The sequence below is a fragment of the Nyctereutes procyonoides genome, unplaced genomic scaffold, assembly GCF_905146905.1.
Source record: "Nyctereutes procyonoides isolate TBG_1078 unplaced genomic scaffold, NYPRO_anot_genome, whole genome shotgun sequence".
Lineage (NCBI taxonomy): Eukaryota > Metazoa > Chordata > Mammalia > Carnivora > Canidae > Nyctereutes > Nyctereutes procyonoides.
Window position 1 is genome coordinate 1,249,097 of NW_026575115.1, and position 21,374 is coordinate 1,270,470.

The window sequence follows — 21,374 nt, forward strand, 5'->3', positions numbered from 1 at the left end:
AACTCTCTCACTGACTTCAAATAGTTGGAGGTTTTGAGGGAGTTAGGGTATGGAAGAGATCTTACAACTGTTACCTGCAACTGGCTAGTTGGACTAAGCCATTCTAGCATCAGCAGAAGCTGAAATCCCTACTCTTTATATTTTAACACACTAAATAATAGTTCTATTTATTCACTAAAAAAAAACACTTATTTGGACTTTAAAATGTGCTAGGCATTAACAAAGGCAAAGCTTATTCATGGAATTCCAAGTTATTTTATACTATTAGGAGACAGAACATGATGGGGAGAGGATCGAGGATGAAAATAATCATGCAAACATACATGTATTTTACCTTGTAGGTTATAAAGAGCTGTTGATGGGATTTAAACAAAAGATATACATAAGCAAATAGGGGTTTTTTGAAAGATCAATGTTATGGATGAAGAAATTGATAAAGCAAAGCTTATGGGTAAAAAGATGAGTTGGAACCTTCATAGAATTCATGTGGATTTAAAGAAGAGAGGAAATCAGAGAAGCAGGAGGAAGAATATGAGGACTGATTCAGATATTGAGAATAAGCAGAAGTGATCTGATAGAAGGTACTGATCCCAAGTTTGGTCATTAAAAAACATTACCTTAAGTTCAGAATATATGTTTCTTCTAAGCTTTGTCTAAACTTGCTAGTGCATTTCCCTGATATATGTAACATTTCCTGTCATCTGCTGTATGCAGATGACATTAAAGAAGAAGAGACCCAAACATCTCAAGATTAGAAGCCCAATATCTCAGATGTTTTTTCCTCGAGTAGTGGTTCTTAGGATGCACATAAACACCAAGGGAGGTTTTTAAAAAAAAAAAAAATACTTAAATCTAGGTCTCACTCAGAGAGGCTGAAATCATTGTTCTGGGGCTTGGCTTGGGCACTGGAATTTTTAAAGCAGTGGTTTTCATACCTCACTAGCATTATAATCACCTGGAGGACTTGTTAAATCAAAGATTGCTAGGCCCCACTCCCACAGCTTCTGATTTAGTAGGCTTAGAGCAGGGCCTGAGAATTTGTCTTTTGAACAACTTCTCAGGTGCTGCTGATGCTGCTGGAACCACATTTAGAAAACCACTGTCCTAGGGAGATTTGAATGTCTCAAAATGCAGTTAAAATTAAATACTATTATAGGTGTCATAACATTAGGAATAAAGATTGTTTTGATTGATATGAAAATAGAAAAAAAGAGTTTTCCACTCCATTTGTAAAATTAAGTGATATAAGCCAAAATGATAAAAAGAAAAGGTCCAATAAATATATAGAAGGATCATCTTTTCTGTCCGACATCTTAGCGAGGCCGCAGGGGTGGCTGTTATTCTCCAAGCTTCGCTATGCCACCCAAGGACGACAAGAAGAAGAAAGATGCCAGAAAGACAGCCAAAAAGGACAAAGACCCAGTGAACAAATCTGGAGGCAAGGACAAAAAGAAGTGGTCCAAAGGCAAAGTTTGGGACAAGCTTAATAATCTGGTGTTTGACAAAGCGACATATGACAAACTGTAAGGAAGTTCCCAACTATTAAGCTTATAACTCCAGCTGTTGTCTCTGAGAGACTGAAGATTTGAGGTTTTCTGGACAGGGCAGCCCTTCAGGAGCTCCTCGGTAAAGGACTTATTAAACTGGTTTCAAAGCACAGAGCTCAAGTAATTTACACCAGAAACACCAAGGGTGGAGATGCCCCAGCTCCTGGTGAAGATGCATGAGCAAGATCCCACCAACTGCACATTTTGGAAAATAAAACTTTATTAAATAAAAAAAAAACTAGAGAGAAAGAGCAGTTAAGGAGTAAGAAATTCAAGAGTCCATAATTAAGAAAAAGTTGATTAGCTGTTCAGGTGATGAAGAGAGAGTTGAGTAAACAATCTTTAAAAACAATGATACCAGGTACTCTTATCTTCTGCAGAGGGCAATTCAAGACAAAATTTATTTTGAGATGTTGATACATGACTTAGACCAATGTAACAAATAATTCTTCTCAAGAATGTTAATTAAACAAAGCTTAAACAAAGCTTACCCAGGTTGCTTCTGGACAGGGTATTTAGGTTTCTTAATTCTAGAATGATTTGAATATAGTTTTTTTTCCCAGAATGTGTGCCTGTGACACCTGAATTTTCTACCTTCATTTTTGCCCATTGCTTGCTCTTTTGTTCTATCTAAATGAATTTGGGGTTGGGTGCAAAATAATGACCTTAGAACACCCTGAACTCACCTACTCCCCAGAACATACAAAATTTTACCTATTTACAGAGCAATTCTTCTTAAATAAGAACTGAGGGCCTTCTGAACAGCTTCTGCATAACAAAAGATAGAATGGCAAAGAGAATAGCAAGAGAGACAGACACTTGGAGACTTAGAGACTCAGTAACAAAGGGAACCCCCATACCCAATGCTGCAAACCACAGTCGGGAGGGACAGTACTGAGGAAACATATTCCTCTGTCCTTAGGCACAGAAAAAAAGCCCCTTTAAAAGAACAAGTAGCATATAAATGAGACAGCTCTAAAACTTCACCAAATGGCAGGGATGATGTGAGAATTCTCTCCACATGGGAGGCCTAAGAGAGGTGGTCTCAACTCCCCTTCCACCTTGAAAACACATACCAGTGCACTGTGTGGGTGTCCTAACCAGCCTGAGGCCTCAGTAAGCTCTCACTCCTAGCCCACAGCAGCCTTAGTAGTCCCACCAAGGTGGCTAGGGGGCAGTGTGCACCCGAACACCCATTTGTGCTCACTACAGTTCCAGCCTTCATCCCCAGGTGACATATCATAGGTGCAAACTACTCTAGAACACTCCAGGCCCATACTACTTTAACTTCAGTAGGCTAGCTAGGGCACTCTTAGCACAGAGGGCTCCAGAATTTGGACTTTAAACAAATCATCCTGGCTGCCTGCTTCAGATCCAGCTACTCTGACAGTGTATCCCCTGCACTGAGTTGCCTGAGGGTACCCTAGCTTCACTCAGTTCAGTTTTAGCTGTCCTATCAGGTCATCCCAGTGTGAAGAGCCCTGGGAACTTCTAGCCTGCCACCACTTTAGCTTCAGTTGTCCTATGAGGGCATAGTTTGTGCAGAGAGCCCAGAACTCACACTGGCCTACATCCATTTTAGCTTTAGTTGTCCTGCCAGGGTGCACTTTGTGCAGGGTATCCCAGAACACCCCAGCCTGTATCCTGCCTTAGCTCTAGCCACCCCACTAGAGCACCCTCTGCAGAGAGAGCCCAGGAACCTCCTGGCTGGCATACCACCTCATCTCCAGTTGCCCCATCAGGGCACACCCTCACTGAATGCTCCCAGGATGCCCCAAGATGCACCCACTTTAGCTTAGCCTTTCCTGTCAGGGCATCCACTGCATAGAGAGCCCAGGGACCACACTAGCCTGTGCCCACCAGAATTTTAGTGGTCAAGGAATTTATCAACACTAAACCAGCCTTACAAGAAATTTTAAAGGGACTTTTTTTAAGTAGAAAAGAAGTGGACATACGTAGATGTAAGAAAACGTAATACATACATACGTAGATGTATACATACAATACGTACATACGTAGATGTAAGAAAGATGTAAAATATGACTATATATATATATATATATATATATATATATAAAATGTGGAGGAGGGAGTAAACAGAAATGAAAAACTTTTTTTTAAATGTGTTTGAACTTAAATGACCATCAACTTAATACAGATTTCTATATTCCTAGGATGTTATCTATGAACCTCATGATAACCACAAACCCAAAATCTATGATAGATATACAGAAAAATAAAGAAAAGGAAAACCAAAGTGGGTTTTTATAGAAACCCATCAAACACAAAGAAAGAGTGCAAAAGACAAAGAAAGGAACATGGAAGAACAAGAAAAACAAGCATAAATAAAGAATAAAATGGCAGCAAGTATATACCTATCAATAATTACTTTAAATGTAAATGGCCTAAATAATCTAATCAAAGACATAGGGAATGCATAAAAAAAGACACATTTATATGCTGCCTGAAAATGAAGGGATGGAAAAATATTAACTATGAAAATGAAAGGAAAAAAAAGCTGAGGTAGCAATACTTATGCCAGACAGAACAGACTTTCAACAAAATTGATAAACCCTTTTCCTGCCTCTCATCAACAAAAAGACAGAAAGGGCTCAAGTAAATAAAATCTGAAACAAAAGAGAAATAACAACAGACACCACAGAAATACAAAGGATTATAAGAGAATACTACAAAAAATTATATGCTAAAAAGTTGGATAACCTAGAAGAAATAGATAAATTCTTAGAAACATACAGTCTTCCAAAACTGAATCAGGGGAAAACAAAAAATCTGAACAGACTAGTTACTGGTATCAAATTGAACTAGTAATTAAAAATTACTAAAAAGTAGAAGTCCAGAACCATATGGATTTACAAATGAATTCTATCATATTTAAAGAAGCATCAATACCTGGTCTCCTAAAACTATTGCAAAATATAAATAAATGAGAAAGGAAAGTTTCCAAGTTCATTATACAAAGCCAAAATTACCCTGATATCAAAACCAGACAAAGACATCACAAGGAAAAAAGAAAACCACGGGCCAAAATCCCTAAAGAATACAGATGCAAAAATCTTCACAAAATATTAGCAAACTGAATTCAACTATACATTGAAAGGATCATTCACCATGATCAAATGGGATTTATTCTGGATATGTGAGGATGCCTCACTATTTGCATATCAATCAACATGATAAATGAACAAAAGGAGGATAAAAACCATATGATCATCTCCACAGATGCAGAGAAAGCATTTGAAAAAACTCAACATCTGTTTGTGGTAAAAGCTCTCAACAAAGTGGGTTTAGAGGAAATGTATCTCAACATAGGAAAGACCATACATGAAAAACCCACAGCTAACATTATACTCAATGGTTTAAAACTAAGGGCTTTCTCTTTAAGATGAAAGACAAGATAAGGATGTCCACTCTTGCCACTTTTATTCAACACAGTACCGGAAGTCCTAGCCACAGTATTCAGACAAGACTAAGAAATTAGAGGCATCCATATTGGTAAAGAATCTAAACTGTCACTATTTGCAGATGATACTATATTATGTATAGAAAGTCTTACAATACCAAAAAACTATTAGAAATGATAAATGAGGGGATCCCTGGGTGGCTCAGCAGTTTAGCACCTGCCTTTGGCCCAGGGCGTGATCCTGGAGTCCCGGGATCAAGTCCCAAGTCAGGCTCCTAGCATGGAGCCTGCTTCTCCCTCCTCCTGTGTCTCTGCCTCTCTCTCTCTCTCTCTCTATGTCTATCATAAATAAATAAATACATCTTTAAAAAAATGTGACTTGTTTAAAAAAATAAATAATAAATGAATTCAGGAAACTGCAGGATACAAAATTAATAACCCTACACTGGTTGTGTTTCTATACACTAATAACACCGAAGCAGAGAAATTATGAAAACAATTTCATTTCCACTTGTACATAAAGAATAAAATATCTGGGATGCCTGGGTGACTCAGTAGTTGAGCATCTGCCTTTGGCTCAGGACATGATCCCAGAGCTCCAGGACTGAGTCCCACATTGGGCTTCCTGCATGGAGACTGCTTCTCCCTCTGCCTATGTCTTTGCCTTTCTTTCTGTATCTCTCATGAATAAATAAATAAAATCTTTAAAAAAATATATCTAAGAATAAGCTTAACCAAGGAGATAAAATACTTGTACTCTGAAAACTGTGAAACACTGAGGAAAGTGACACAAACAGAAATATATACTATACTCATGAGTTAGAAGAATTAATATTGTTAAAATGTTCACACTACAAAAAGCAGCCTACAGATTCAATGAAATCCTATCAAAATACCAGCACCAATTTTCACAGAACCAGAAAAATAATACTAAAATTGGTATGGAAGCACAAAGATCTCAAATAGCCAAAGCAATCTAGAGAAAGAAAAACAAAGCTGGAGGAATCACATTCCAGATTTCAAGATACACTACAAAGCTTTAGTAATCAAAACAGTATAGTACTAGCACAAAAACAGGCACACAGATCAATAGAACAGAATAGAGAGTTCAGAAATAAATCCATGCTTATATTGTCAATTAATTTATGCCCAAGGAGGCAAGAACATCCACTAAGGAAAAAAATAGTGTCTTCAGTAAATTGTGCCGGGAAAAGTGGACAGCTACATGTAAAGGAATCAAAATGGACCATTTTCTAACATTACACAAAAAAAACTCAAAATGGATTAAAAACCTAAATGTGAGACCTGAAACCACAAAAATCCTACAAGAGAATATAGGCAGTAATTTCTCTGATCCTGGCCATAGCAACATTTTTCTAAATATATCTCCTAAGGCAAGGGAAACAAAAGCAACAATAAGATATTGAGACTACACCAAAATAAAAAGCTTTTGCACAGTGAAGGAAACCAACATCAAAACAAAAAAGCAAACTACTGAATGGGTAGATTTTTGATATTTGATATTTTTTGTATCTTTGATATTTCAAAGATATCCAAAAATGACATATATAATAAGGGGTTAATATCCAAAATATATAAAGAACTTCTATAACACATCAAAACAACAACAACCAATCTGATTAAAAATGGGCAGAGGCCTTGAATAGACATTTTTCTAAAGAAGACATACAGAGGGTCATCATCCACATCAAAGGATGCTCATCACTCACCATCAGGAAAATGCAAATCAAAAACACAATCAGATATCACCTTATAATTGTCAGATTGACTAAAAAAAAAAATCACAAAAAATAACAAGTGTGGGTGAGGATGTGGAGAAAAGGAACCCGCAGGTACTGTTGGTGGGAATGTAAATGGGTAGAGCCACTGTGGAAAACAGTATGGAGGTTCCTCAAAAACTTAAAAATTGGAATACTACATGATCCAATAATTCTACTACTAGGAATCTACCCAAGGAAAATGAAAACACTAATTCAAAAAGGTACATGTGGCCCTATGTTTATTGCAGTATTATTTACAATACCTAAGATACAGAAACAACCTAAATGCTCGACAAATGAATAAGGAAGAAGTGGTATATATTATATAAATGTAATACTTACAATATAACATATATATAACGTACTTAATATACATATAATGTAACATTACCCATCCATACACAGGAATGAGATTGTGCCATTTGTGATAACATGGACAGACCTAGAGGGTATTATGCTAAGTCAGACTACAAAAGGCAAATACCATATGATTTCACCCACATGTGAAATCTAAAAAACAAAACAGTTGAGGAAACAATGAAAAGCAGGATCAGACCTATAAATACAAAGAAGAAACTGATGGCTGCCAGAAAGGAAGGATGTGAGGGGATGGGCAAAATGGGTGAAGGGGGTCAGGAGATACAGGCTTCTTTTTATAGAATAAAGAAGTCACCAGAGTAAAAGTCACAGCATAGGGAATATAGTTAAGGATATTGCAATAGCGTCGTATGGTGACATATTAGCCACACTTGTGGTGAGCTCAGCATAATGTACGGAGAAGCTGAATCACTAGATTGTACACCTGAAACTAATTTGACTTTGTGTGTCAACCACACTCAAACAAAAAACAAATTTAACTTCTTAGTATTAAAAGTAAATGAATTTAGGAGCTCGGGTTATATAGAGAAAAGGAGTAAGAAGGTGTAAGCTGAAAAAACTAATTCAAAACTATAAAATTCCTGCTACTTTTTTCTACCGATCAATAATTTTAAAGGAATTTTTATTTAACAGCATGGCTTTTGTTTGGTTTATAGACATGCATAATTAGTAGTGCCTTCTTAGGTACAGCCGTCATTTTCAAACATGAGAGACTGTGAATGTCTCTCAAAAGAAGTATTTTAGTAAACAACAGATGGCAGTCAAAAATACATGAGAAACTATAATTTTTCGTGTGTGCTGTCAACTCCAAAAGACTCCTGCAACAGAAATATCATGTTATCTATAGCTTTTTGTGTGGTGTTCTTTCAGAAAAGAGGCATTTCCTGTTATTATCTTTGGCAGCTTATCTGCATCCTAAAACATACAAAGTATAGGTGAAATCGTTCTAATTTTGAAAAACGTATATATCTGCATGCATGCCATTTTGTTATGATGAAATTGCTCTAAACACCTTATTGTTTTCTTTACAACTAAAATCTCAAAATAAAACTGTTTTTCAAAGAATGGATAGTAAGTGTATCCTGACCTGAACTTAAGATTGTATTTCAACACAAATAACCATTTGACCAGCTACAAATAATGATCACTGACAAAGTAATCTGCTGAGCTCTACAAGACATTTTTTTCACACACTATTCTCACCTGCTTAGTCATTCTTCATACTACTGTCCTGAGCTTATTTCCTTACTAACTGATTTTAATTTATCTCCTGTTTTTATGTTATAAAGTGACATAAATTCTGTTGCGAAAAAGTGAGAAAATAGATAATGGGTAGACAGATGGATGCCTGTCCAGGTAAAGGTCATACATGCGGATAGGTAAGAGATGGTGAGTCATACAGGAGAGAAGAACGGTTGGAAGCAAGGAAGGCGGAAAGAGGTGGAGAGGGAAAGAGGGAGGAAAGAGATAGGATAGAAGGAAAGAAAAAAATTTCCATCAATCACTTTGGGCAATAAAATCCTTGGCTCGGATTCCAGAAATGCCATTTAAAAGACTAGTGAATCACGTTTCTAATACGTTAGTTTATTGTTGCAACAAAAAAATAGGCAGGAACCGAAAGTACTGCTGTACATGCTAATCCTCAGTTTTCAACGTATCCAAAATTGCATATATTTTCCCTACTTCCCTATTTTTTCAAATGGTTCTTCTGTCCTCACTACACCATATGAGGTGGTTAGAATAATGAGAAACGACAGTCATATGAATTTTGAAGAACAGTGTAAACTCAAGCAAATTAACGTTTCTCATTCAGTTTCCTCGCTGAATGGTTAGGATAAAATGAGTTGATATTTGTGAAAACTCTTATTTTCCTGCCTTTCACACGGTAAATGTTCAGCAAATAAAAGAATCTTCACTTACTCTTTACAGTCATCGGCATGTTGGTTTTATTTTAAAGATTTTATTTGAGAGAAGGAGAGAGAGAAAGAGAGTGCGCACACAAGTGGGAGGGAGGAACAGGCTCCTAGCTGAGCAGGGAGCCTGACACAAGGACCTGACACAGGACCCTGGAATCATAACCTGAGCCAAAGGCAGACACTTAACCAACTGAGCCACCCAGGCGTCCTGAACATATTATTTTTTAAGTTCAAAATGACATAATCTAGTTCCTTACCATCAGTCACCTACATCACTGGAAAAGGTTTTTATCCTGTTTCTCTACCTTCAATCCCATTTTCTCCCTCTCAACGCACCTTTATTCTAGCTGAATAATGATAAAAATTCATTCTCCCCAACACTACTCTCATGGCATCAAACATCTCTGTTTAAAGCCTGTCAGTGGGTGGTCACTGCAATCAGATTAATAGCCAAATTTACATTGAATCTCAAATCTATTTTCAGTTTCAGCTAACTCTAATCTGCCCTCCCCATTCTGCAATCCCATCTTACTTTTCTTCTATACACATCTCCATGTAGCTACCCCTGAACTCTTTCTTCTCCTTCCTATCCACATCTTCTAAAAGCATTTCCTATACTTGTGTCTATTTCCTTGTTTCCCCTTCTCTTCTCAGCCTACTGAAATACGACTTATGCTTCCAACACTACACCAAAATATTTTAATGAGGTCAGCAGTGTTCCAGTGGGTGTTCCTCAGAGCTCATTTTATTTACTTTCTTGGCAGGATTTGACACTGCTAGTAGATACCTCTATTGCAATATACTCTCCTCTCTTGACTTGACAATCCAGTTTCCTAGCTTCCTTTCTAATTTGTAGACCTCAAGCTCCTTAACACCTGGTCCTATTCAGCATTCATATCTTCATACCACCATCAGCCCAATGGTGAATGCCAAAATCTGAGATTTAGCCCCAAAACTTTCATTTTGTTCACCTAATGCTCAATAAAACAGAAACTCTTGAATAAAACTCTTTTGAGTTGATCCACCTATTTCTGCTTCTAATGCTACTATCTTAGTTAAACTTATGGTCTTCTCTCTTTTTTTAAAAAGATTTTATTTATTCATGAGAGACACAGAGAGAGGCAGAGACAGGCAGAAGGAGAAGTAGGCTCCCTGTGGAGAGCTCAATGTGGGACTTGATCCCAGGACCCAGGATCATGACCTGAGCCAAAGGGAGATGCTCAACCACTGAGCCACCCAGGCATCCCACTGATAGTCTTCTCTTGACTGAACTGTTATAATCCTACAGCCTCTTATTTGCTCATAAACTCTCCCATTCCATTTTCAGCACTGTAGTAAGGATATTAATTTAAAAGTCCATGAAGCCCAATATGGCATTATGTGATCTGGATGGGGAAAGTCATAAGCCATCAGCTGGAAAGTAATGAATCCATGCAGTTCAAGAAACTTCAGGTATAACACCCCCACTGACAGAAGGGGTTTCAAAAGAACCACAATATCCAAAAAGGTTCTCTCTTTGTAACGTACAGCACAGGGAACATAGTCAATAGTATGTAATGTCTTGGTATGGTGACAGATGGTAACTAAACTTATCATGGGGACCATTTCAGATTGCATAAAAAATATTTAATTGCTATGATGTACCCTTGAGCTAGAATATTGTATGTCAATTACACTTCAATAAAAATTGCAACGTATATAGGTACCCCTAAAAAATGACAAAAAGTTCCTCAACAGCCAGAGACAGTTGGTTCTTAACATTCTCCAAGCGCAGAAAATCCTGAAAGTTGACCATCAGGACAGTAAGTCAAAAAACAATTTTTTTCATTCTATCTCCTTATCCCTTTATTTTCTGCTTTCCTCTGCACTTCAAAGTATCAAAACTGCAACTAGCAAGAAGGATTAAAGGAATAACAAATGTAAAAGCAACTATAACCCCCTAACCCCCAGCCCAATATTGGCAGTAAGACTTTGACAAGACTAGTATGGAGTGCTGCAATTTTTAATAAAGACAGGGGTTCTCTGAGTTGAAATAATAAATTACAGCATTCAGACTGTTTCTATTTATCACCTCATACAGATTCATATCATGTAAGAAAAATATATAGAGTTTTATATAGAGAGAGTTTTATATATATAGTTATATCTGCCATTTTTTAAGTAGATTGATGTATGTACCAGGAAAATCTAGGTTTACAACCATTGTTACAGTGTCATTGTTATTCAAACTAGTTTTACTCTCAAAAGAGTCTTATTTTGGGGATAATATATTACACGGCACACATAACTGAGATTGCAGATAGAAGGAAGAAAAGCTGATACAAGTGTAAGAGAGATGGGCAAACCCAGCTCGAGGTACAGTGTCCCTCTCTCAATAACCCAGAACATGTAGGCAGAAAGTCAGAAGGGATATAGGAGAACTGAAGAACACTATCAATTGGCCTGACCTAATTGACATTTATAGGAAATCCCACCCTGCGAACAAAAGAATATGCATTCTTTTCAAGTGCACGTGGAACACTTAGCAAGGTAGATCATATTCCAAGCATGAAAACAAGGCTTAATAAGTTTTAAAAGATTCAAATCATACCAACTATATTCTCTGATCACAACATAAATTAGGGATAACAGAAAAATCTCTGGAATATCTGCAAGTGTTTGGAACTTATATGACACAATTATAAATAACCTATGAGTCAAAGAAGAAACAACAGGCAAATCAGAAAGTGCTTTTCCCTGAATGGAAATAAAAGTACATGTATCAAAATTTGTGGTATGCTGCTAAAGAAGTACTTAGAAATTTGTGGCACGAAAACTATATCATGAAAGGCAAAATATCTCAAATCAATGGCATCTTCTATCATAGGAACTTTTAAAAAATACACTAAACCCAATCTAAACATAAGAAAATAATAAGGAGTAGAATCAATGAAATAGAAAACAAAGATTGAGAGAACTCAATGAAATAAAAAGTTGGTTCTTTGAAGAGATCAATGAAATTAATTAGCCTCTAGGCAGAGTGATCAGGAAAGAGAGGAAAACAGAGAGGAAGGATATAAGCCACTAATACTGAGAACAAGAGAAGTAACATCATGACAGACTCTACACAAACTCAAAGGAATGAGGAAATGTGAAAAATTTCATGCCAATGAATGTGACACAAACTCAAAGGAATGAGGAAATGTGAAAAATTTCATGCCAATGAATGTGACAACTTAAAATGAAAGAAATCCTTGAAAGGTAAAACTACCAAAGTTCATCCAAGAATAAGCCAATAATTTAAATAGACCTATATACCTCTTGAAATTGAATTCACAGTTAAAAATCTGACCACAAAGAACACTCAAGGTCCAGATGGCTTCAACTGTGAATTCTACCAAACATTTAAAAAAGAAATAATACCTTTGCTCATTTGTTTTGTTTCTCAAGTTCCACATATATATTGTACACCTGAAACTAATATAACATTCTCAGTTAACTATACTGGAATTAAAATTCTAAACTTAATACAAAGTAAATAAATAAAAAGAAAAAAGTACCAAGTCTATGCAAACTCTTGGAATTATTCCAGCAAAAAATATTGGTTTAATATTTGAAAATCATTCAGTATAATCCACCATATTAAAAAGCTAGAAATGAAAAAACATGATCATCTCATGGAAGCTTTTTTCCTTTTGCCACATAAAGTTCTTTACAACGATGTTCATATAAACTTTGCTTGTAATAGCCAAAAAGTGGAACAATGTAAATGTTCATCAAGAGATGAACAGATAAACAAATTATGATATATCTATACAGTGGATACTAATCAGCAACAAAAAGGAGTGAACTTGTCATGCTGTCAATGACATGGATGAATTTTAAAATAATTATGCTGGATAAAAGAGATCAGACCCCAAAAGAGTACATACTATATGGTTTCAGTTAAATGAAATTATAGAAAATGTAAGCTTATCTGTATGATAGGAAAAAGTTCATTGGTTACCTGGACACGAAAGAGCAGAAGGGAGTGACGTGAGAAAACCTTTGAGAGTGATAAATATATTCACAGTCTTGATCGTGGTGATTATTTCATGGATGTGTAAGTATGTCAAAATTTATCAAATTGCATATTTTAGGTATGAGCAGTTTACTGTATGTCAGTTATATCTTTTTTTTTAAGATTTTATTTATTTACTCATGAAAGATAGAGAGGCAGAGACATAGATAGAGAGAGAAGTAGGATCCTCACAGGAAGCCCAATGTAGGACTCAATCCCAGGACCCCGGGATCATGACCCGAGCCGAAAGGAGATGCTCAAAGGCTGAGCCACCCAGGCGTCCCTCAGATATACCTTTTAAAAGCAGTTACCATAATAAATGAATAAAGGTCTTATCTCAAATTCCTTGCTCACTTTTAATTAAATTCAATAAACTCTTGTGCTAGATGCTACAATAAAGACACTGATGAGTGAAATCCAATCCTTACGCAGAGAAGCTGGCTAGTGTTAAACACGTGGCTAACACAGTGGTAAATATGATTTTTATCAGATTGTGATTTGGAGAAGGTTGGAGAGGAAGAATGGGAAGGAGGAAGAGAGGAGAAGGAAAGAAGGAGAAAGAGCCGAAGAAACATCTGTGCTTTGGTCAACCCGAGAAATAAGAGATTAGCTCATTGTTCAAGCATATACTAAGTATTTAGAAGATTCCAGGCACCATGCTCGTCACTGAGAAAATACCTTTAATGAGTAAGCATATGATGAGACAAAAAAACGTTTAGATCATGAAATATACAAAAATAATGAAGCACAAAGGAGGAAAGAATTCATTCCAATGGATGAGAAAGGAATGTTTTGACCATGATGATAAGGAAATAAACAAAAACAAAAATATTTCAATGAAGATCAAGACTAGAAAGAATTGCTTCTCCTACCAAAACAGTATTAAAAATGTGCATTGGTGAGATAGTTTATCTGGTGTGACTGAGGAACAAAAACCCCCCTAGTGGAGTTGGCAAATAGGACACATAGTAGAAAAGTAATGGGGAATTAAGCTAGAAAGGTGGGGCTGTCACAATATTGTGAAAGAAACTGCATCCCATGGTAAGCACTTTGGAATCAATTCTGTATGCAAATGAATATTTAAAAACAACGGCATGACCACCAATTGTTGTAATCAGTTGAAATGGCTCGCTTGTAATTTGTTAACTATAACAATTCTACCACTCATATTTGTAAATAATACAGTTTCAAAAATTCGATCAAGATTTTTCCCTCTAAAAATATCATACTCAGTAACTGGCTTTCCAATATTTTTTTTTAAAAATATTTTATTTTTAAGAATTTACACCCAACATGGGGCTTGAACTCAAAACCCCAAGACCAAAAGTTGCATGCTCTACCGCCTGAGCCAGCCAGGTGGCCCTCCAATATTCTTTCTTGAATATGAGGATTAGATGTGCAATCACAATTGGTTAAGGGGTAGAATTTCAATAATCCTTGAAATAATCACAGGAAAGTGTGAAAAAAGTGAATTATGAAACATATATATTATGGCAGAAAAAATACATATGTTTATAAACACATACGGAGAAAGAAGAATCATTGATATGAACAATGGGGGGGCAAGTTCAAAATAAGGGGGAAAATTTTAGGAAAGGATAAACACATGGAATGGAAAACAATAAAAGATAACACAGAAAAATAAAGGTAGAATCTCAACATGTATACAAGACATTCTAGAAAAATATAGAGAAAAAAAACAGCTTGTATAAATTACTTAAAGACGTATGACCCATTATTTTGCAGAAATCACACACACACACACACACACACACACACACACACAAATACAAACTCGGATTGAAAAAACCCCAAGGGTGCCAAAGAAGTTATAAATAAATAATTTTGGATATTTACAGGAACATTGAATAATAGCAAAGACAAGGGAGGCATTCCAAAATTTTCTAACAAGAAATGGCAGATCATGTAACAAGGAAAAGCATCACAGCAATATTCAAAAGGAGGCAGTAAGTAGGGGGCAGCGAGTGCTTCATCTCCTGGTCTGGAGCCGCCTGCTTTGAATCCAGGGTCTGTCAAAAACTAGCTCTAACATTAAACAGGATATTCAGCTTCTCCATAGCTCAGTTTCCTCATTTATACGATACACATCATAATAATCTCCATGTCCTAAGATTGTTGGGAGCACTAAATACGATACTATATGTAAAGCCCATGAAAACACAGACAAACACAGACATTATATGGCTATAAACTATTATTGTTTTCAGATTTCTTGGTAGAAGTAGTTGATGGAGGAATGCAAGGAAATAACATTTTTTAAGTGCTCAAGAAAGTATGAGAATTTTATATCCACCTGAACAATTATTTAATTCTAAGGGTGAACAAATAGAAAAAATGTAATAAATATAAGGAAGGAATAAAGAGTAATATACCAATGTATTAATAGCATACAATTAAAGGTTAATTCATAATCATTAGTCATTCTTTATCCAAAATTTATTCAGAGTATCACGTGCCAAGTATTATTTTAATTTTTTTTACCTATATTAACTAATTTTAATATTCACATAAACCCCATGTGGTGAAGAGAGGTTCACCAAAGGTCACTCAGGGTAGGTCTGATAGGCAATCAAGAGTATCTCCATACTAAGCCTTCTTTGTAAGGTCTGTAAATGTGAGACAGATCTTAAATACAAACCATCTGTTCCTTGTTCCCTTTCTGAGTCTTTCCTCCATGAAAGCTTGTTTACAGACGTTATCTCTAAGAAATGGTCCTTGAGTGTGGTTTCAGGGAGGCAGAAACCTTTCTTTCTAAGGAGTTTGGATTTTAGTTACCTGTCCTGTTGTGTTCTCTTCCACATAAAAAGCCAATTTGTGGTTGAGTCCAATTATGGATGAAACCAAGTATCTCATAACAAACGACTGGCACTAGCCAGTTGGCACTCATATGCAAATGTGTGCAAAACACAGAGCTCTGTTGTTTTTTCTGGATAAATCATGCACACATTTCTCCCAGTTTTTGAGTCATAGCAAGGAATGACTAAGGGCAGAGAAAGCAATATTAGAGACCTTGACTTTTCACTGGTTAAGAAGTCACAGTCGTTGGTTACCTATCCAGCACCTTAAGCCTACAATCATTAAGGAAAATTGCTAAGAGGGAAAAGAAAACAAGCATACAGATTCCAGCATGGTCCCAGTCATCTAAATCGAGTTCTGTAGGTCTCTGCTGGAGGCTGGCCATGTCCTGTGGTTGCCATCTTGCTGTGTTGGCACAAAGCTCTGTAGTGGAAGTTCTATCCACCAACAGACCAACTGCTTCTAAAGAATTCTTAAAAATTTCTAATTTCAAATTTCCTAAAGGAAAATTAATCCTGTTGTCAGTGGGTTGTGTTTTTTGTTTGTTTGTTTGTTTTAGTTGGGATATAAGAATCTAAATATTGACTTTCTTGAGTTTAAGCGCTGATCTAGTGTCAAAAATTACTAGAGAGTTCCTATCCATTGTGGGTCCTTGGCATTTTTTATGGTGTCTTTTCCAGCTGACAGTCTGAGGTTTTTAGGTCACACAGAGGCCACTTGGGAGAAGATGAAGGAAATGCAACTCATCCCTGTTAATACTAAGACTGATTAGACTGCCTGAGTCTCTTAAAGTGTTTTGTCACATCTGTCCAAAGTAGAGTCCAGAATTGGGGTAGAAATATGCACCCTGAAAGGGAGACCTCTTATGGGTTCTTAGGGTAAGAATCAATGAGTGCTCATTTGAGTTTAAAAATGCTACTCACCTTCTCTGTTTTTCATGAGGTTTGAGAATATCATGAACAATGCAATTTCATAGTAAACATCAAGGCTTCATAAAGTTCTCTAGCGACTATCCCAGTACACTAAGTGCCTCTGTTACTGGAGAAATAGGTTGGAATTCTCCAGATCGAAAACACAAGGTCAAATAATATTTTTGCTACTATACGAACTACACCTTTCCAGCAAACAAAAGTTTCATTTCACCTTGAAAATTAGCAAATAATAACTGGGACACTCAAACTCCATCACAAGGTGTAATTGTATGAATCCATCTGTACGTATTCAAAGGTACCCTAAAATTTGGGTTCTTCCACATTCTATCTTTATAGTTACACCAGGATTAATCTGATACAGATGAGACATGCAACCAGACATGCTCAGCAACTGTAATAAAATTTTCTCACCAATGCTCATAAAAGTGTAGTGATCAATTTGTTTTCCTTTGGAGTGAAAGTAATTTCTTGTTAAATGTATGCAAGTTTCCATTTGAAGGCTTTTGGTGATGCCAAGCAGCCAAGGTGATAAAGATGACCCCCATGTTTATTTTCCCCCAAAAAATTCTTCATACTCTAAAACAGCTGTTGTGCCACAAAAAAAATATTCCTCAGTAAGAGTCATTGGGAGCTCAAGGGCAAATGAGAAGTTGAGTGTTTGACCATCCTTTGTGGCAGCTTCACTGATTTGCTATTTCCTTTCTTCCCTTTAGTTTTACTCACAAGGGTTTAGAAGTCTAGCAACAGGACTATTTTCCATTCCAGTTTCTGCTTGCATACTAAATCCCCTATTTCTGACTTAAGGCCATTCAGTGAGGAATGAGCCGTGGTCATAGCTGCTCCAAGAGCTACACCTAAATGTTTTCCAGAGAGGTTAAAGAGCATATTCCCAAAGTCTCCAATGTATTCATCTATTTATTTGTTTGTGGGCATGGTCTCCAAAATTTTTGTCTGATATTTATAGTTTTTCTAAGTTCCTCTAGTTTTATTATGGGATTTGGGGTCTATTCAATCAGAATATTCACAGTATCTTTCAGTACCCACTGAATCTTATTACATATGAGGTTCCTAATAACATATAAATCAAATGATAGAGGTCTGGGAACCCTGAATTAAATGTTCTAAGGACCACTGCAAATTGCTCTGTAAATTTCCGCCTACCCTGCATAGGCTTTGGAAAGCCTTTGAAAATCGCTCTCAGCTCAAACCACAATCAGGGCTTAAGTTCAACCATAAGGGGCCTGTTCTGATCTGCTTAACTTTTAAGAGACAACTGAGCTTTCAGAGTGGCTGGCTGGCCAGCTGGAAAAGAGAGCTGGTCAGAGTGTTGGAGGCAGGGGATAATGGAAGGATATAGGATAGAAGAAGAGTAAGATCAAAACTTTTAGGTTCAAGCTGTGGTTTGAGCAGATCTAAAAGAGAGATAGCCTTTCACATTTTTTCATTTGTTTCCTTCACAGAATTTAGAGAGGCAACTGGGGAATCTGGATTTCTCTAGCAAGCTTTTGCATACCAATAAAATATTACAAGTCATTAAATGTTTGCAGTTTTACTCCCTTCCCATTCTACGTTAAACTAGTGTTGGTGAAATTATGCCATTTAGGAGGTGACTCACAAGCACTGGTTACAGTGTAAATATATGCGAGAGGCCTTCAGGAGACAAACACTTGAGGTTAGGCTTGAGACAAATGTGACAGTCAGGCAATGGTCAGTCACGTCAGTGCTTTGTTGGCCTTATTATGCCCTGGGCACCCCAACCTAATGACTTAGGCAGCCTCCAATGGCCAACCTGGAAGATCTTGGAAGACATATCATTGGAACACGAACTTCCCGCTAACCATTAGCGACAGAAGATACTGAAAAGAGTAGCTACAAACAAGCCATGTTGCTAGGAATGAGGCAGCTTTCTTCCGGGGGTACACAGCTACAAATCTGATCAAATAAGCCAAGAATTCCTGAAAGGCAATCTTCCAGGACCAAATACACTCAGCATTTGATAGCGTGATGAAGAGAAACTGGGACTGAGATCTCACGCGAGACTTACCTCATCATTGCAGGCCACGGTGGCTCCCCATTTCTGAATTGAGGGTCTCAGGCTTTGGCACAAAGGGGATCTTCAATAAGGTCTCGGTGGGACTTCCAGGTTATTGAACTCCCCCAAATATCACCAGATAACCCTTCAATAAACAAAAGTTACACTTAGTAGAACTTATGGCAATACGGGGGAACACCACTGTGACAGTTTTAGCAACGTCTCAGAAGGGGTAAGTCAGAAGTAGAATAATTGTAGGACTCTGGGGGCTAGACTCAAGTAGATTAAGGTGGGCCTTTCAAAGTGGAGAACTGGATAGGACTGGACAAAATTTGTGATGTCCCGTTTAGGATTGTTTGACACATGTAGGTGAGGGTCTTGCCCATGCTGTTATTGATAAAAAGGCATTTTGCCAGAGTGAGGTTATTGTCTTGAATATATTGATTTGTTGGCATTTCCTGAAGCAAACAGTGGATTTAATTACTGGTTTGCAATATCTTTCCTAGGCTAAAGTTCCCTAGAAAAAAAATAACCAAATCACTTTGATATAAGTGGGTTTATGGTTTCCTACAACTCATGTTCACAGATGGTCTCAATTCTCAAAGACTCTGATTTTGATACCAATAAAGTAGAATTTAGAATAAAAACATCAGATGTCACAAAAAATGGGCATATACCACTAAAGGAAAAATTCGATCAAGAAAAAATTATGAACATCTCAGTTTAAAATTCATTCAAGACAAATATTACAATAAGCTCAAACTTAACATCCAACAAAAAGAGCACACATAGAATTGGCTCCAAAACTCAACCATGTACAAAGTCACCAAGAAAGCCTCAGTGCAGCTGTAAACTCAACATCATCTAGAGTACAACTAAGTATAATAAGATTAAAAGCTACTAGAAAAAAATTTCATACATCTTCCTCCAACCAAAAAAAAAAAAATGAGTAACTTCTCAACGAAAAAAGTCCCAAAAAATAAGATAAATTTACAAATGCTCACCAAAAAAAGCACAAGAGCCAAAAGAGGCAGATAAAGGTAAAGCAGAGAAATTCTCCTCTTTTACAGTGAAGACACTCCAACAAAGAATGCAGGATGGTCTTCTGAGATCGCTTTTTTTTTTCTCTCAACTATTCTTTTTGCCAGCATTTCCTTGACTTAAAATAATAAGTGGTAAAAACAATACCATTTTTGAGAGGGGGAAAAAAAGGCCTGTATGTGCTTATAGCTGTATTTCAAATAAAATAAATCAGTTAACACCATACAGTTTGATACATTTTGATTCTGTTGATTTGCAGTCTCCACTCTATGCCAAGCCCTAGGAGTATGGCAAATGCCTGAGACTCTCAATGGGGTTGTGTATTGGGGTCTGAAGTGCACATCTGACCCCCGGCCACTTAAACCAGAATCTTGATGGTGCACTCAAGCATGTGTTCTTGAAATCCCCTCTCCGTATCCGAAGTGCAAAGTTGAGAAGCACTATAGAAAGGAATGGTTAAAAAAGCAGCTCCATCTTCTTCAGTCCTACTAGTCTGGTCTTAGCTCTTCCCCTTCCACAGCTTTATCAGTATCTGAAGACAAATGTGGCAAACTGATGAAATATGAGCAGAAGGACAGCGAGAAGCATAATAGACTCGGAGCACCAGCATCCCAAAAACATCTCAACATGCTGTGATCTAGGGCCGACTCACTGGGTGGACAGAACTTAATAAAGATAAATAACAGAGCTCAGATCTTGGAAGCCCTAAGCCAACTTCACAAATGCTGGGTAATGTACATGTGACTGAACTGCAGTGCACATGAAAAATTCTTGAGGAATTTAGTTGATTTTAAGCGTCGTGTGAGTCAACACTCACTTGGCTGCCAGAAAATAAACTCCATCCGAGGCTGCATCAATAAATGCACAGTCTGGACGAGGACGACCCTTTCTATGTGCTTGTAGAACCCTTTCAGGACTGCGTCTTGTTCCCAGCAGCATGCTAGAGGAAGAACGTGGAAAATCAGACTAGGGTTGATGAGGGAACTTGGAGCTGTCCTTTCCATTAAAAAAAAAAAAAAAAGGATATTTAGCCGGCAGGAAAGCTGACAGATGTTTTCAAAATATTCGGAGCACTCACATGTGGAAGTTAGATCAGATTTATTGTGTAAAGTCCAGAAGTCGAGAGCAATGGATACGTGGAAGGAAATGCTTTTCGGCGATGTTGATTTTCAAAAAAAAAAAAAAAAAAAAGAAAAAAGAAAAAAAAGAAAGAAAAGCACAGAGGACTCCCTGTCCCTGGAGATACGAGCGCCATCCAGTGCGTCCTGGGCAAGGGAAGCTCGAGAACTCAGAGAGGTGGATCTGAATCGGGCAATAAAGTGTCTTCTCCGACAGAAATGCTAGGATCAGTGTGTTTAAAGGTAGCCCGGGTTTTTCACGTTCTGCACCCCGCGGGCCCCCTGCGGCCTGCTCATCCGCAGGTCCCCCCAGTGCGCCCCCAGGAGGGCCACGCCTGGGCAGCGGGCGCCA

The 21,374-nt window shown here is 37.2% G+C and overlaps 1 long non-coding RNA gene and 1 pseudogene across 1 annotated transcript in view; one reads left to right on the forward strand and one right to left on the reverse strand.

Moving 5' to 3' along the window:
- LOC129515078 (uncharacterized) overlaps nt 1-21,020 on the reverse strand; it is a 449,457-nt gene extending 428,437 nt beyond the window's left edge. Inside the window, exons 1-2 of the long non-coding RNA XR_008665519.1 lie at nt 20,722-21,020; nt 18,876-19,008 (exon numbers count right to left, since the gene is read on the reverse strand). This is a non-coding gene — a long non-coding RNA (uncharacterized LOC129515078). The remainder of the gene's footprint in view (nt 1-18,875; nt 19,009-20,721) is intronic.
- On the forward strand, nt 1,357-1,727 carry LOC129515077 (40S ribosomal protein S25-like; annotated as a pseudogene).
- Nucleotides 21,021-21,374: the final 354 nt, after the last annotated feature.